General features: G+C 38.6%; 1 protein-coding gene across 1 annotated transcript in view; it reads left to right on the forward strand.

Annotated features, from left to right (window-relative positions):
• The window catches only part of LOC145988345 (uncharacterized), a 688,454-nt gene that overhangs the window by 435,038 nt on the left and 235,800 nt on the right, over positions 1–17,616 (forward strand). The window lies entirely within an intron of this gene.

A 17,616-nucleotide genomic window follows, 5' to 3' on the forward strand; every position in this document is an offset into this window, starting at 1 on the left:
ATCCTCAGTCAAACTCTGCCTTCTGTCTGTTAGGATCATCTTACAAGCTGAAAATGATATTTTAACGGAAACACTAGTTAGCGGTGCAAATTGAATGCTGAAACATTTTTCACTTTCACTTCTTCAAGAAGATTTTCCTCCTGTGCAACCATTACTTTATAAATAGCTTGCAAAACACTCAAACCAGAATTTTTAGCCAACACTGTCTTTAATTTTCCCTCACCTGTTCCCCAACTTTCCCAGGTACAGAAGAAATTCTTCCCTCCACATCTTTCAGTACTGAACGTTGTTCGTACAACAACTTTCCGTTGCCTTCTAATTTAAGAATTGCTTCTGGCATAAAGAAAAAATTGCACTGAATATACACAATATCATTTTTGAGTTGCTCATCTTGCAAAAGTTCCTTTGCCACTGACACTCACACACTACTGTCTGTTGGTAGATCATTTGTGACTTCTGCAACTTTTTCCCAGTACCGAACCACTGCCTCCACCCATGTACCCCAACGAGTAAGAACTGGCTGTGGTGGAAGGAGTATGTTTGGATATCTTCTCTGAAAGCAGCTACTCTGGAGGGGGCTTTGCAGAACACTTTCTTCATAGTGGACACCAAGTTATTCACTCTAGGAAAATCACTTCTCAGGGTCTCACATAGCCTGTGCAAAGCATGTGCCAAACAAGTAACATGGATTAATTCCAGGTAGAACTTTTATTGGACAGATGCCGCTGCATACATGTAGGAGGCGGCATGTGTACAGAAAAGAATTTTCATATCATATGCGCCATTAGGGTAAAGCAGTTGCAGACTTTTGTTCACAAAGTATGCAATAGTTTGACCATTAACTCTTTCAACTTGCTTTGAACACAGGAGATGCGGAGGAGACGAATTATCTGGATGTTAATATACCTTCCTGTTGCGTTAGTAGTCTCGTCAACTCCCACTCAAATAGCACGAGTCGCCTATGTCTTGCTGGATTGACTCAATTGTTTGATTGTAGCAATGATCTAAATAACTTTTCCTCAGTGTTGACCCCGATGGAATTTGTTCCTTGCAATATTTCTGCAAGAAATTCTTGAACACCAGATTCTGAAGTGCATTCCACGGGATGTTGGCAGCAATGAGAGCTTTGCACAAATCAGCCTTGAAACTGCTTTCAGTTGATATTGATTGCGACAACAGTGTCTGCTTTCCATTGGTCTTCTGACATGCTCTTGTTTTATGTCCAGCACTTTCAATATGTTGCTGTATGTAACTTCTTTTTCATGAGAAATCTGCGAATGTGAGAATGTAATTAACAATTGCATTCTTGGAAGGAAAGGTAATACTCGAACATATCAGAACAAAAGTCAAACTAAAGAAAGTACAACTCAAAGAGATCATTTCTTTAAAGATATATCCCTGTCTCTCCACAAGATGGAGCAACATTTTTGATTCATCAACGCTCTCATGTTTCATGTTCACACGTACACATCTACAGACATTGAAAGATTTTTTACTGCCTAAAACGAGACTAAAAGTACGAGACGTATGGATGTTTTTTTTTCTTTTCATGTTACAAGCAATCATAGCCAAACTACTCAGCAAAGGAATGAACATTTGCGATTAGGACAGGGAACAGAGTAAACATCATTTAAAGCAATATATTTGATTTGAGCAGAACCCAATAATAGAATGATCTTTGCAATAGGTTTGCAATTTCATTTGTAGTACGTGTTATGAACTTCGTCATGCAATGAACAAATATACAACTTATACCACTTTTTGTGTCTTTTTCTCATTTTATTTTCGGAAACACGTTTTCTGTGTAATGCTTTAACATTTACGGACTGAATGTGCTACTTAAAATTGCCATCCAAATTGTTTACAGACTAAGATAATTCCTACCGAATTGTATTTTGAAACTAAATTTACTAACTTTATTGCAGCAACACTGACAAATAACAATCTTTCCGTCGTACTTCAGCTCTGGATGTTCACTTATCCAACGTTGTATTATAACAATTGTACTTGATTTGTCCTTTGGCATTGTTGCATCATATATCAAACAGAAGCCGAGAGAAGAATGTGTGAATGGTACACAGCACCGAACTGACGCGCAAGTAAGCAAGGCCACACGATTCATTGCATTTTGCACTGCGCCTAAAAGAGCGGCGCCAGAGGTCAGACATTTTGCTTTGTTTCGAGCTTCGAAAAGACGTCATGCACTTGGAGGGAGTCATTAAATCTTTTCCGTCACTGAACAGAGCAATTACCTGTGTGTGATATAAAAATTCTGTAAGAACCTAAACAAATATATAAAAACTAAAAAGAGGTTTAATTTAGGTGCGTAAACCTAAAATAGGTCCCAAAAAGCAAAATAGGTTATTTTAGGTACTATAAAACTTCATTAGTTGTTGCGTTTTTTAATGAAACGCTGACGTAACTTTTTTTTTATTTGCTTGCAAAGGAAAAACCTGAAATCCGAGGTCTACTGATAACATACATACAAATTTTCATATCCAGATGAAAAATACTACCTCCCAAAATGAAATCACAAATTCTGCACTGAGTGGGCATCCTCCGCCTCTCCCCCAAGGAAAAAGCTTAATTCGCAGTGCTTATGACGACTAATTTTCCATTTATCTGTGTTTTATATTATCTGAATTTAAGATATTTATGAATGTATATCCTACTTAATTAATTCTACTGGCATTAACATTATAATAACACCTTTAACTTCAGAAATGCTAGGTTCTGAGACTAGAGGCTCTCCTATGTGAATGTTATTTATTTATTTTTTTTTATTTATTTGAAAAGTCCTGAATACAGAAAAATCCATTTTACATCAGGATATCAACCGGAAAAGAAATAAACAAAATAATAAGATGGACACATACACACACATATACATATATAACAAGAATAATAACAACTAGGGCAAAAATAATATTATTTATACTTCAGCTGCTTAATGCACGCCGTTCTGTAAGTCTGCTTTGATAAATGGAAGCCCGGAGCGTCTTTTAATGAGTTGTAAATGGTTTGTATCCTGTAGAGAAGTGATCTTTGTTCTAAAGATAGCCTTGAAGATTTAATGTAAAAGAAGTTGTTGCATTTACTGTTGGGACGTGGGATTCTGATATTAAGAAGTGGCAAGAGTTCGGTGGTGAAAAGTTGGCCATTAATGATTCTGAAGAGTAGTGTTAAATCTGAGAGTTGACGGCGAAGAGAAAGGTCATGAATTTGTAGAGTGGATAGAATTTCTTGTTTGGAGAAGTTTGCAAGGGCTGGGCATCTGTGTTTGACTATTCTGACGAAGAAACTTACTACTTTGTTTGTTTTCTTTAAATTGCTTTCACATGCCATTGACCAAATACAGGATTGATTTGTATCATCCTATTTATTGTAACTTTTCTAACTAACTAACTCACTAGGCTTCTTAAACACTAAGGTTTATGGCTGCAGCAACACAATCCTGCCATCTGTCCCTATCCTGGGAAAGATCATTCCAATCTTTTCCATCCTTACCTATTTCCTTTAAGTCCATCTCAAGGCTATCCCTCCATCTTCGTCTTGCCTTCTCTTACCATCAGGTTTCCCAACAAGAATCCTGTATGTAAACTCTTCTTTCCTCTCTCATTCGTGCCACATGGCCTGCCCAACTAAGTCTTCTAGATTGATTTTTCTATCTGTTTAAAATATCTCAAACCGGATTCGTCAGTGCCTTTGAGAATCTAGTAACAGAGAAATGTCGATTTACCAGTTTCAAATGTAGCGGTTAAAAAGTAAATTTAGCTCCAACTATTTTTGATATTGGACACAGAAACCAATGAGTCCAATACAAACCATACAGTCCAGCCAAATTTATGTCCAGTCACGTGCGGCACAATATTGCAGCTTTTCATATTTACCACTGGTACCACATGTCTATTCACTGTGCCATTGGAATGCAGCGTGTTCTCCCACAGAGAAAATCTCAACGGTATACCTGTTTCCGTTTCTCTGAAAACTGGGCTGCAAATTAATTGCAAATCTATGGATGCTCCGCGCAAGCATCTTGCGTGCAGTTGTGCTATCCCCGGGGCCCGTTTGGGGGCGAAACATTGTTAGTTTAGGGACATACGTGCTCACAGCGGAAGTACCTCTAAATAAATCGATAAAACTGCAGACCTTTTTTTGGCCACTGAATTCTCCGTGTTTGATATACAACCAGGAAGTATTTTTTTAATGCATGCTTATGTAAAGTTTTGGAAGAAGAGCATCTAGAAGTAGTCTTCCCTCAATTGCAGTCTTTTTTCCACTCCAATGTGTTCCATGATACTGGTATTTTACAGACTAAATATACTGCATCGACTAACGTCTGTGCGTGCATGTGTGTGTGTGCGCGCTGTGTTTTTGCAACAAAACTTCTGCATTTGACAACAGTTTCATTTATAATATTTGTTGTCTATTAATGAATACATTAAATAAAGCTATAAATAATTGTGTTAAAGCTAATGGTAATGATAATGTAAAAGCAAGCCATTTGCAGTTCGAATCGTATTAAATAATGTATCAATACCTTAGACCTCACCAATGGCATAGTGGCAATTACGTCACCTTGCAGTCAAGGGATCCCGGGTTCGATACCCAGTGGAGACACATAGTGGTTCGGTTCCCACTTTAAACTGCAGGTTGCGCGTTTATAAACCCTCCAGTGCTGCAGAACCAGACGGATATAACGCTTTCTTATTGGCGGTGCGCACCGGAAGTGTTTATGTTCCGTGTCCATCACTCCTTGTGTGTTTGTTTACATGATAAGGATGAAAATATCAGTCTCTTGATTATTTAGTAATAAAGTTTGTAATCAAATTGTCGAAATTGTGTGAAGAAATATATGGAAAAACCGTAAGAAAATACTATTCAATCGTTCTCTGGTGATAAAAAATAATACGAAGCCATCGAAATATAATGATGTTGAATATCTCTGAAAGCACTGTGAAGTGATTACTGCATTACAGAATAAGTTTCATACCACTAAAATGCCATTTCTGCATAATCAACCATGGACATAACATATTAAATATACAATTGGGGTGTAATATATCAACCTGCGTTTAAAGGAGTTTCTTATCGTGTTGGGATGGATTACTGAAATCTATCATGTAAATCTGAACCCTGCCATCTACAGTTAAGCGCATTAACTTTTGGAATGACAGCCAATCAGAAGCCAGGTATCGATGTAGATTCTGCAGCAATATATGGTTTGTAAATACGCGTCCCGATTAGTCTTACCGTGCATAAAGTGTACTTAAATACAAACCTCGAGATCAAAATTAGTCGAAGTCTACTTTACGCTCAGACCCTACAGTTTAAAGTGGGATCCCAAGCACTGTGCATTGTGTCTTCGCTGGACATCCAACCCAGCACTTGATTACAAAGCGACCACATGTGGGAGGTCTAATGTTTCTGTGCTTCTTCATTAATTGCTGTGCATTTTTATATACGTATATCTAATTTTCAAATGTTCTCTCTGTGCTAGTTACCATGTTCAATGTCCAGCAATTCTTCATGAAGGAGCAGATCATGTCTCTTTCATCCGTTATGAAATCCTGTGTTGGTAACATGTGGTCGTGCTAAGCTCCGCCTCAAGATAAAGATGTGATCAGTCGTTTCGGCTCGCTTCAGTTCATCTCCTTGTATGTTAACAGACAACTAACGTCATTACGTCCCTCTCCTATCGCCTGTTCCTATCATAGACATTCACAAACACTTTCTCATCCGCTTTTGGTCCTGAGTTCGATATCCGGTCAGGGCACCTCCATCTCTAATGAGTAGATTCGCGCTTTATTAGCTCGTGTGATCGTTAGAAATGGACCTAAAACAAACTGTTTTTCTCTCCCCTATTCATCTGTCATCCTCATATACTGCGTTTATTCCTTGTTTTTATTTTACTGTTTTTCGCTCACCTCCTCTACAGTAAATACCGGGTGTCCCAGAAGTCTTTCCCTGATTACAACTTTATTCGTATCCGCTATGCAATGTAGAGATGTGAAAGTGGTGCCAAAATGTTGGAAAACTGACCAAGTTTATTTGTTGCAGGTTTCATTAATGTGGCTGTAGTGTAGCAGTGTCAGTGCCAAGGAATCCGGAATTAATGCTCTTGACATCGGGTGGCATATTTCCATACAATGTTTCTTTTACTTGACAGGATTTGGGAATGAACATAAATTACATTTTTTAAATACCAACTTACTTATTGATGGCAGATATTCTAGACGAAAGAATTCTGTACATTTGAAAGTTCCTCTGCACTGTTATTGGTGACCGGGTCTCGTGATACCAGAGGACATGCTGAGCTTTTTACTGATTTGTGAACATCTCCGGTTTTCTGGGCACTGACACTGCTACGCTACAGCCACGTTACTCAAACCTGCAACAAATAAACTTTGTTATTTTTCCAACATTTTGGCACCACTTTCACATCTCTACCTTGCATATAGCGGGTAATAATAAAGTTTGAAATCAGGGAAAGACTTCTGGGACACCCTGTATTACAGGTGAAATTCCAGATATTGCGACCTGTAATTGGTGGTTTTACTTGCCAGTAGTATTTGTCTTTAGGTACTGTCAACAAACGACATTAAAACCTTATTTGTTTTGTAACCGTTGGGGTTACAAAGGGGGTCTGAACCCAGTGTTAACTATAGGGTCAATCCCGTGTATTCTATCTGTGCATATAATTGGCATAAAGAAACACAAATTTTGGCGAGTTGTCGGTCGGATCATAAGGGTATGAAGACATGAACTACAATGCGGGCCTAAATTCACTTTTAAAGGTAGATATTTTGGCAATAAACGCGAAGAACAGGCTTCGAAACGTATGGTGAGTGGAAGTGCGTCCCAAACGCAGTACTCCACCACGCATGTGCCTTTGAGTTTCCAGCCAAGCACGTACTCACACATGGAGAGAGGACGCGCGTGTGTTTGTGCAAGAGACGAGATAGACAGATAAAGAGAGAGAGAGAGAGAGAGAGAGAGAGAGAGAGATAGAGATGGGAAGGGTAAGTTTCTCGAATCGCAATATTCGGACGCGAATCGGTGATAGTAGAGAGGCGGATATCGATTTATCGATAATCGAATGTGCCACAAAACTGAGCGGCTGTCGGGAATATAGCTTTTGCTGCGAGAGTGAGAGAATGGGAAGCTGCGTGAGAGCAGGGGGGAAGGGGAGAGAGTTCCCAAAGAAAATCGGAAGCTAAAAAAAATCCACTTATTAAAGAGCGCTGTTTACTGTGGTTAAAAAAAAAGAAGCAGAGTTTTGGAAACAATGAGAAGTACGGCAAGTAAAATTTATCCCCCCCCCCAAATAGCGATATCGATTATCGTATCGAGAAGATAAGTAGTGAATGGGTAACGTCCTGCAGCTAAGATAGCGTCCCTGCTCCACTCACCTCCCAGAATTTTCAGCGTACACAGAAAGTTTGAGACAAAACAACTTCTGTTTCCTTTGCAGGAGAGAGAACATTTTCAGACATGTTCTGGCAACTTTGAAATGCGTTCGTGTCAATATTTTACTTTATGAAAGGAAAACTGTTGTTATTTCCAGATAGCAGAGTGTGATTCGCGGAAGTTTGGGAAAAGGTAGTCTAGATTGGATACAGCATTATTTTAGGATTCAAGAACGGACTGGTGTACAGTGGAGTACATAAATGTTACCAGGAAAGGCAAAATGCCTATCGGTGCTTTAATGCATTTTAAAGCACCAGTCAGGAAAAGCTCATACCGCAAGGCAATAGTTCAGTTTTCCTAGAGATATTTATACTCCAGAAATCGGTTCTTTCTTTGATTTCTCTGTTCCTAACATTATAATTTTTTATCGTTTTGCGACGAAAAATGTAACTGTCAATTGCAACCCTGAATCCGTGCCGCGTGATTTCATACATGCACGAGAGAAAATGCTGTTTTCGAAAAACACCGACAATGTTCGCATTCCGTAGAGGACAAGACGAACAACATTTTTAGTAACATTTTACTTCGGATGACTCGATTCCAGCAAACGAACCCTCAAAAACATCATTTTCTATCCTGTATGTACGGAGCCATGCAGCACACATTCACGGTTGCCACTGTCATTTATTTTTATGCAGGAAAAAATATTAAAATCGATAGCACGATATAGAAACATTATCATATCGTAGAAACACCAGTAAAGTCAAGCCGAAGGATTTAACTTCCTCCCCTTAAAACATGTGTGACCATCCATTTATGCATAGCACATCTTAGTTTTTGAGATTTGCATCAAAAGGTCTTCTGAAATCTTTCCCAGAGGTATTTATACTCCGGAAAGCGTTTCGGACTTTGATTGTTTTCAGAGTCTGTCCGTAACGTTATAAACCTTTATCGTTTACCGACAGAAAATATAACTGTCATTTGCAACCCTGGTCTGTAATGCATGGTTGCATATATACTAGAGATAAACTGCTGTTTTTTGTTTCTTTTAGCAAAATTCTGCTAGCAACAGTTTGTCTTGGTTTGATTTGATTTTTGTTATTTAACTTACTTTTTAAGCCACTTTTGGCTAGTCACGACGATGTTGAAGAGTGATGATATGATGAATTTGACGAAGAGAGACTCACAAAGAACACCCATTCCCAGGCCAGGATTCGAACTCGGGGACTCCTGGCATCGTAACTCGCTGTCCTAATCATTCCGCCACGGATGCCGGCGGTTCGTCTTGGTATCCTCTACACGCTGTGGAAGGTCATCGCTGTTCTGCTGCGACACATCTTGTTTATATGCGCGCCTAAAAAGGTGTTTGTGTGCAGTCGTGCTTCACACTGTCCCCCTTTCAGACACAGACCACGTTTCGTGGATTTGCGTCATAAAAAGCAACAACAAACCTGAGGAATGCCTCAGCGCGGGATTCCTGGAGACCAAACACCACCGTAACAAGATCCGGACCTCCCCACAACATGGTACCCCCTTGCCACAGCAACGAGTTATGGCCTTAGGTGAAATCCCCGCTCGCTACGTTTGTCTCTTGTTCTCGGAGAGGATGCTGCAAGTCAGTTGTTGAAGAGAGGTGAGCAATTCTTTACAACGTCACTCCAAGAATGGAATTGATGGTACGTCTTCCCCTTTTTTGTTCAACAGATTTCAGTACAAGGCTCATATCCATTGAGAAAACACTTGAAACTAAGAGATAACATGAATCACATTATCTTGTAGCTGTAGTACGGGCTTTCAAGGCTCTATGCCTCCAAGAGGGGTGAACAGGACAGTCAGTAAGTAAGTAAGTAAGTAAGTACGGGCTATATCCGCAAGGTATGAGATGAAAAGTGGCTCTGCTGTCATTTACATGAAATTCATAATTTGTTGATTGATTGGTTTCGTTTATTTTACTTCGCCTTCCTGTCACGTTTGGCTTATCGCAAAGTTGAGGATGAGTGATGATATGATGAAATTGATGAAGGGACACTCACAAAAAACAACCATCCCCAGGTCCGGATTCGAACCTAGAACCCCTGACGTCGTAGCGCGCTGTGGTTACCACTCCGCCACAGATACAGGTGTGAAATTCGTAAGCAACGACGTTCGCCCGTCCTTGTGTACTATTCATATCTCTAGAACTACCACAAATATGGAGAGAATTTTTTTGTGGAATCTTTCTCCGCGCAGTGGCGCTAGGCTGGTTACACGTTTTTTGTTTAAAGTCACAGCATCTGTATGTTCTATGTTAACTATGTAATCATGTTCATTTCTTAATTATCTGTTTCTTTAATTTTTTTTCGATAGAAATTAATTTTGCCAATTCTATAATTTGAAATTTTAAAGAAGTTGTTGTGATATTTATGTTTTTATACTTCATGTAAAAGTTGTACAGGCTGCCCCAAAAAAAGGTAACCGAAATTTAGAACCTTTGGTATAAGTTTCGGTTACCTTTTTTGGGGCCACCCTGTACACTGTGTAAACATTTATAGTAACGTAATAACGCCTTGTAAACGCCATATGTATACTTCTTCATGTTTGTAAACGAAACTTTCAGCAAACGTAAGGCATCACACAAGCTGTAAGTTTTGATACAAAAACTTATTTAATAAAAGGTTTCGGAAGGGAGACAATTGGGTGCAAGTGACGACAATAATAGCAACATATTTGGTCAGTTTTAAGTTGAAAATTCATAAAGGCTATGCAAATATTTTGCATCGTTTTTATTTATCATTGAATTTCATGAAGTGGATGATATTCAGCTTTATGTTATCACGCAGAGCGCTTTGGGAATTAGCAGTTCAATAAGCATGATGACGTCCGGGAAACTTGATAATAGAGTGCGTTCTAAGAACTAAAATTATAGCTATAATCAGTCACTGTTTTACCTTTAAATCGATAGGTATAGCACTATATTTGGAGAAATAGGTATGCGTTATCATTAGAATAAGCAGAAATCGCTTAACAAGATTTCAACATTACCTGCTTATTATTTTCCTGCATCCGCGAAACGAATAAGCACAGCGATCTAAAACAATTTAAATGTTAAAGTATTATAATAGTAAAATGAAATAACATTAACTAAAACGAATGAAAAATTACATCTTCACGTGAATACCAAACTGGTATATGATCTGCATTTTCAGGTACAGATTCATTGCCACCTACAAAATGATTGCTGCACACATAATTATATCTGGTAACTCTGTTCCTCATGCATTTAACAACTTTATACATTCTTAACGGTCATAAAAGGAAAAAAGTAAACATTTCTCACATGATCACGATAATCATACCTTTTAAATTACTTCGGCAAAGACCATACGCACAATTTTTGCCTGGAATATGGCAGCGGGTGTGATTTCGCGCAATGGATTGTGGGGGACGTTCTTCGCCGATTATCATTCATTCGGACAAAGCGTTTCAAAATGGCGGCCGAGAAAACGAATTTCACTTTGTTGCAGGCTCTCCAAATTCAAATGTAGCTCATATATTCAGAGATTACGAAACAAAACGCTCTGAAAAGTTTAGAACGTCGATTAGTTGGGTAATACAATCTCTGATATAGACTACAGTGCGTAGTTTGTTATGGATCGGGGGCTAAATGTGGGCAAGTCACCAAACTTTTGACCACTCCAACTGCCTTAAAACTAGTTATCTTTTTCAGAAATTGTCAAATCAGCTAGATATTTTACAGAACTCGGCTAGTATTACATTTGGACGAAATCAGTGAAGGCGTTTCAATATGGCGAACTTTTAAAGCTACAGTAACAAAACTTTGGAGAAATTCACGTGGCGCGGTTGATGCGCGGAAGAGATATTTCCTGACGAGTTTTGGTGAATCGATGTCTCTTTTCACCGTAACCGTACGAAGCACACAGGTCAGAAAGTTACTACAGATTCCGTTTTCCAGCGTTCCGTAAAGAGAAACATGAATATTCAAGAGCTGCGGAACTCTTCTTCTGGCCACGAACCACGCTAGAGGGAGCGTCAGTTTTGTAGCACGAAACAGAAAACGGAACAGGACGTAAAAAGTATTCAAGCCAGCTAAACACAAGCGTGTTATTGTCAATATACAGACATGTTAAGTATGCCGCCTTCAAGAATACAGGATTAAATCTGATATAAAGATTTAAACCAACATAAAATCTCGCTCTGTAAGTGTATTAAATGTCATTTATTAATACAAATATGGTCAGGAACTTTAAAATTTATTTCTAATTTTAAACCATTTAGATTTAAAGAATATTAGGAACGGTTAGAATTTTGAATGTCTAGAAAATGGCAAGTAATCTTTACAGCATGCAATTAATACCTGAACGAAATGTGGAAAGGATACATTCAACTTTTAAGTATGGCTGGAACATGTATGTTCCGGTACCACATGACCGTAACAATCATGCCATTTCTACAAAATTATCATTGCTATTTCAATATATGCGAATATGTTACTTATGTAAAAAGAATCACATGACTGTTAGCATTCAAAAGGAAGAGCCACTTTATTTACTTGGTTTGGAGAGTTGTTCTTGGAGTGTAAATATGCAATGGCTGCATTTCCTGGTTAGTTATGTGTTCAATTTATGAACTTAATTTGGTAATAAAGTACAAAATATTAGCAAATCATCTGTATATTTTATAATTTTCACAATTGTAATTCCTTGTCTTCTTTCTTTCACAGGTCAGTATTGCCAGCCACATACTTATTACAGTAAGTCTCATTAAGTACATGATTACATATTATATGAAAATTTCATTTAAATCAATATAAGCTCTTAGATGTGTATACCTGATGAGGTGAGCCATCTGGTGAGGAGTGTCGAGTTAAAAAGCTGTGTGGGAATCGTAATTGTGGACGTGGCTATGGCAGATGTATGATGACGGTCCTTCAAGTTCGTCCGCTGCTACATGCACAACGAAGGCAGTTACACCGTGAAATTAGCTGATCTAGCCATTTTTTTCTTATGATTATTATATATGGTATGGTAATTACTAGCACCATCAACCTCAAAAGTAACCCACTTAACTTAACAAAAAAGGATAGCTCTCTGAGATATCAAGGAATTCACTGATGGACTGTTGCGCCATGTAAGAAACGGGCTCCTATTGGCTGTTACCATTATACACTCCCATCGTTGCGATTTCCATGTAGATTTTGTAAATATGCAACATGACAATACCTTGATTACTATAATAACCGCTGCGCTATCGGGAGGATCTCCGTCCTTTTACCCTGTGATTCTAGGATATTGTTTTTCGTTATTGATGTGGTCACAGAAACAAGCTACAATAAATAAGTACAAATGATACCGTATCACACAGCAGCCCAGTTACTTGTCTAAAAGAGACTGTAGTACAATCCTAGATGATTTTCATACGTTTGGTAAGTAATGAATGAAGCTGTCACAAATGTCATAGTAGCCAACCATATGACTAACATAACTCATAATGGATTATTTTTCGTCTCAAATTTTAATGTCTAGTTTACAGTAATTCAAAAAAAGGGCGGGATTCCAGCTGAATTGTAATTTGGAAATTTACAATTTATGAATCTACGAGGTGGAGGGTAAACGTTACATGTTTACCCCCCCGGGACTCGAAATTTGTCGGTATTGAATAATGGAAAGTGACTAATGGAGGCAGAATTGAATTTGTATTGACTCTGTTGCGACACCGGCAAAATCAGCGCCGACAGATCTCGTGTGTCGTTTGTCACAACTGTGTCAATCACGAGACCTTTTTTCAGTACGCTTAAAGAAATCTTAATAATGTTTCCAATGTACTGTAGATGTTTACTGTCTTCGCTGCAGGTGCAAATTGGCAAAGAATAGCACTAGAAAGAAATCAGCTGACGAAGATTAGTAATGATAACAGTAACACCAGGTCAGTAGGAATAGTGATTAGTTAAATTCGATATTTCTGTCAGCTTCTGCAAGAATGTAACAATTTGAAGAGCACACAATACTAAACAAAACCTGGTCACATGACCAAGAGTGTTGCCACCTCAGTGTAAAGTTCTGTTTTCTATTAGGAAATAACGAACTGAAGTGTAGTCTTTGTAAGGCAAACCAGAACACGAGGAAATTTGTGAAGGTGTTGCATACAATTCTTCCAAATAATATGCGCGTGATGACATTTTGAAGGCAATTAAACATAAAAGTTATTACTTTTGGCCCTGTTATGTAGAACAACTTTAACATTTTAATATAACACGATCAAGTTTTGGAGCTTATATTGCAAATTAAAGTTTTGTTAAGTAACAAATAAACACTCTTTCATCGTTGTACAACTTGCAAAACAGAATCGTTTAACCGAAGTGTGTGTGTGTGGGGGGGGGGGGTTGTGTTTGAGCTTTGATTTTAAGTCTACTTTATGTACAGAAAGGCTAATCGGGCTAGGACATACAGTTAATGTTGTATACTAACCACTTGATTAAAAGGGAACAACAGTTCTACTATGCCATCCGGGAAGCCTTAGACCCCTAGTACCTAATTGTACAGAAAGGAATGCCATTTACCAGTTAATGTTTGAATATTACGCCTGGCAAATCAGTTTCCGCGGTGAGCCACACATTCTTCCAGACAGCATGGAATACTTTCCATTTCTCGTTCTAGCATGTTTGTGAATTTGTTGGTAACGACATCTCTGATCCAAACTTTTAGTTCCAAGAACATGGCAGGGCATCTTCGGAATATCTTCTGCCAAATAAAGTCCGAAGCGTACAAATCCGGAGATTGAGCTGGCCACGGGATGTCGCCATAACGAGAAATCACTTTCTGTGGAAAGATCTGTCTCAAGAAATTTGATGTGTGTCTCGTGGCGAAATCATGTTGAAACCACCTATTAATGGTCCAAGCGTCTGGAACTATTTCATTCCGACCCACACACCCACACTGCACAGAGTAACAACAAATAACAACTGAGGCACAGTCTACTGCAAATGGCAATTCATGCAGAGGATAACGTTGCCAGCCACACACTGTTGCCAAAATCATCGTCATTTCTCACTCAAAACTCAAATTACTCTATGAACGTTGTCGCACACTGTAAAACATCTCCAACATAGCATTACGTAGATTAAATGCAAATGAAATTATAAGTTTGATTGTGCATTTCAAGCAATCATCTTGTTACATTCTTCGAGAAAACATATGAGAATAATACTAACGGAACGTTTATTGACGGGACTTAGCATAAACCATAATGTTAAACTTTTAACGCTGTGTTAACTTAAGCAACCATTTCAGCCAATCAAGTCTGTGGGTTAAGTTATGTGGATAAAGGATGTACTTTTACTACAGAGCGTTACTTAACAAGACGTTAAGTATTTTAACCGTCCTTTAAGTTCTTATTAAAGCGTTAGCTATCAAGCCGCTAAGCACGTGTTAACGAAACATTTTAGTACTGGTAGAAGATAATCTTTCCAGACGTCAGCACCGTTAATTCTTTTAACTTGTTTTCCCCCTTTTGGGGGCAGGTTTGTTTCTCGCATTCCCTCCAGGACATCTCAAAACCACTTCTTCCCAACACAAGATTTAGGGAAGAAAATTCAGGTTCGCAGATAAAGCCAATTCAACAATTCTCGAAGGAGTCCGTGAGAACGTAGAAGTGCCCGGAGAGTCTTAAACATTTCACCGAAAACAGTTCTTCCTATTTGCCCATAGTTCCGTGCACCAGTGACGTTTAACTTGCTGGAAACGGAATATTCCCCTGCGCATCCACGAGATGCTCCAGTGTTGAAACGCACCTCAAGGAAAAGATTGTGGTATTGGAGGGAGGTGGAGATGGAAGAGAAATGTTGTTTCCCAGAGCTTCTCAACTTCTCCGCCAGGTGGCCGAGCGGTCTTCCGCTTTCAAAACTCACTCCGTCTTAGTCGAGCCAAGGATAAGTTCAAGATAAGTTTAAACAGTGAGAAAACTATATGCGGATGATCTTTGTCCACCACCCCCTTTTTGTGAGGGCGGGAGAAGGGGTTGAGTAAGCTCCAGGAGAGAGGGAGAAAGGATTTTGTGTAAAAATTTTAAAAGCTTCTCTACAACTCTCCAGAAATGTTGAAAAGTCTAATGAATTTTACACGAAGCAGAAGTGGGGATGGGGTTGGGGGTGGGTGGTTTCGCTGGAGCAAGTGAAAAGATATCTCCGTTGTAATGTGGATGCTGCGAAGTGAGAGGAACTCTAACTACGCTCTGAGGCATAATGGCCTTTTAAAGGTGCTCCCCGAGTATTGCCTTTCCCCCCAGAAACCTTAATGAAAGACCCCTCCCAACCCCTCACTTCTTATAAATCATTGCTCTCCTGGTTTCATAAATTGTTCCTCCTCTCTGGTCTTCGCTGGGCCGGGCAAAGTATTTTTTTTCTGCGGCAATGATAGACTTGTATTATCATACATTTTCATTTCGTCATTTTTCACTGTCCTCCTCGAAACCGCAAGATCTTTGTCCACTCAATCTTCTTCCCCCCCCCCTCTCTCTCTCTCTCTCTTTCTATCTTATTTTCCTTCTCTCTTCAAACCTTCCTCATTTTCTTCTTGTTGATGTTTCTTTCTCAGCTTATCTTTCTTTTACTGGAACTTTTGTTTCCCTCTCTCTTTTTTAAACGTTCTTTCTTTCTCTTCCTATCTCTCTAATTCCATGTTTATATTACTTCCTTTCTTTTTCATTTGTTCTGTCTATCTATTCGTCCTCCTTTTTTCTATTCGATGCTCACGCTCATTCTGTCCCTCTCTCTCTATTTCTTCATGTATCTCTATCTCCTTTCTTCCTTGTTTACTTTTCATTCTTGCTTCTTTCTTTTTCTCTCCTTAAGTACGTTTTCTGCCTTTCCCAATCTCTTCGTCTCACCCTCTCTCTCTTTCTTTATCTCTCCCAATTCTATCTTCCATCGTGCATTTTTACTTATTGTACGTAGTTATTTGTTAATTTTGGCGTAGATAACATTAATGATTAGACCATACCAAGTCTAGGCCTCGATCATTCGGTAGCTTTGTTGTGAGTCGACCGGTCAACACATTCGCCCATTAAGACGAGTTTTTCCTGTCTACAAACTACACGTTTCCTATCGTTAAAGCCTGTAGAATTTGTAAATGATAAATACCAAGCGACCACACAGCGTTGATTGAGTAATTTATTGTACATCACTTTTCTTCCACTTTTGGCTAATCACGACGATCAGGATGAATTTTAATAAAACGACTTCGGTGAAGGGAAAATCGCAAAGAAACGACACGAAAGACACAACACATGTCTTACAGAGGATTATACTGGCTGTGGATCCAGGCAGGGAAACTTTTTAAGAAAGCAAGGATGGTTTAGGGTGTAGAACGTTGGAGAGCCTTCAAAGAAGATTACCCCAGCTACAGAGAATAATGTTAGACAAGCTAGAAGTTCGTAGGTTGAGATAGGATCCCGTATTGAAATTAACAATTTAAATACAAACAGTGGAAGTTTATTAACAAAACTCAACAGTGTATTTGTCAAATAATATCAGTGAAAATTTAGTGCAAATTTGTCAACCATGTAGTGCATAATAATAACTTCATTAACCTTGGGATAATTTCAACAAGAACAATTTGACTATTACACTTATCATTCGTCACTTACTTTTGCAGACAACCTAGACAATATAGCAATTTGTTACAAACAACTATTAGATTGGTTAGCACAACTAACTTAGTCAATACAACAAGTTTAAGCAGAACAATAAACTTGGTTCTATCTCCTATATTTGCCAATACCATGTTTTGAGGATATGCAGTACATTGCATTCAATATCAGCAATACAAATATCCATACCACATGACACGCAACATATTTAACTACAACTAAAGATTAAATAGGAGATGCACATCTAAATACAAAAGAAAATCTTACTACCAGCGGAACTACGTGCTTATACGCCATGCGTAATGGAGCGCATATCTATCTCTCGAAATGAAACAGTTTACAAGTTGGAAGCAGGAGGCAAAGTGTAAACGTTTACTTCTTATCCTTAGATGGCAAGTAGAGCCATCTACCTGTATTTATTGAAAATAAGTTGTATTCCTGACTCGAAAGGAAAAATGGTTATCTCTCTCTTTCCCTCTCTCGCTCTGTACCTACCATTTTTCGTTCTCTTTCTCTGTATTTCTCCATGTAGCAAAAGGGAGAGAAAAGGAAGAGAAACAAGCA

This window comes from Lepisma saccharinum, chromosome 5 (assembly GCF_977018435.1).
Source record: "Lepisma saccharinum chromosome 5, izLepSacc3.1, whole genome shotgun sequence".
Lineage (NCBI taxonomy): Eukaryota > Metazoa > Arthropoda > Insecta > Zygentoma > Lepismatidae > Lepisma > Lepisma saccharinum.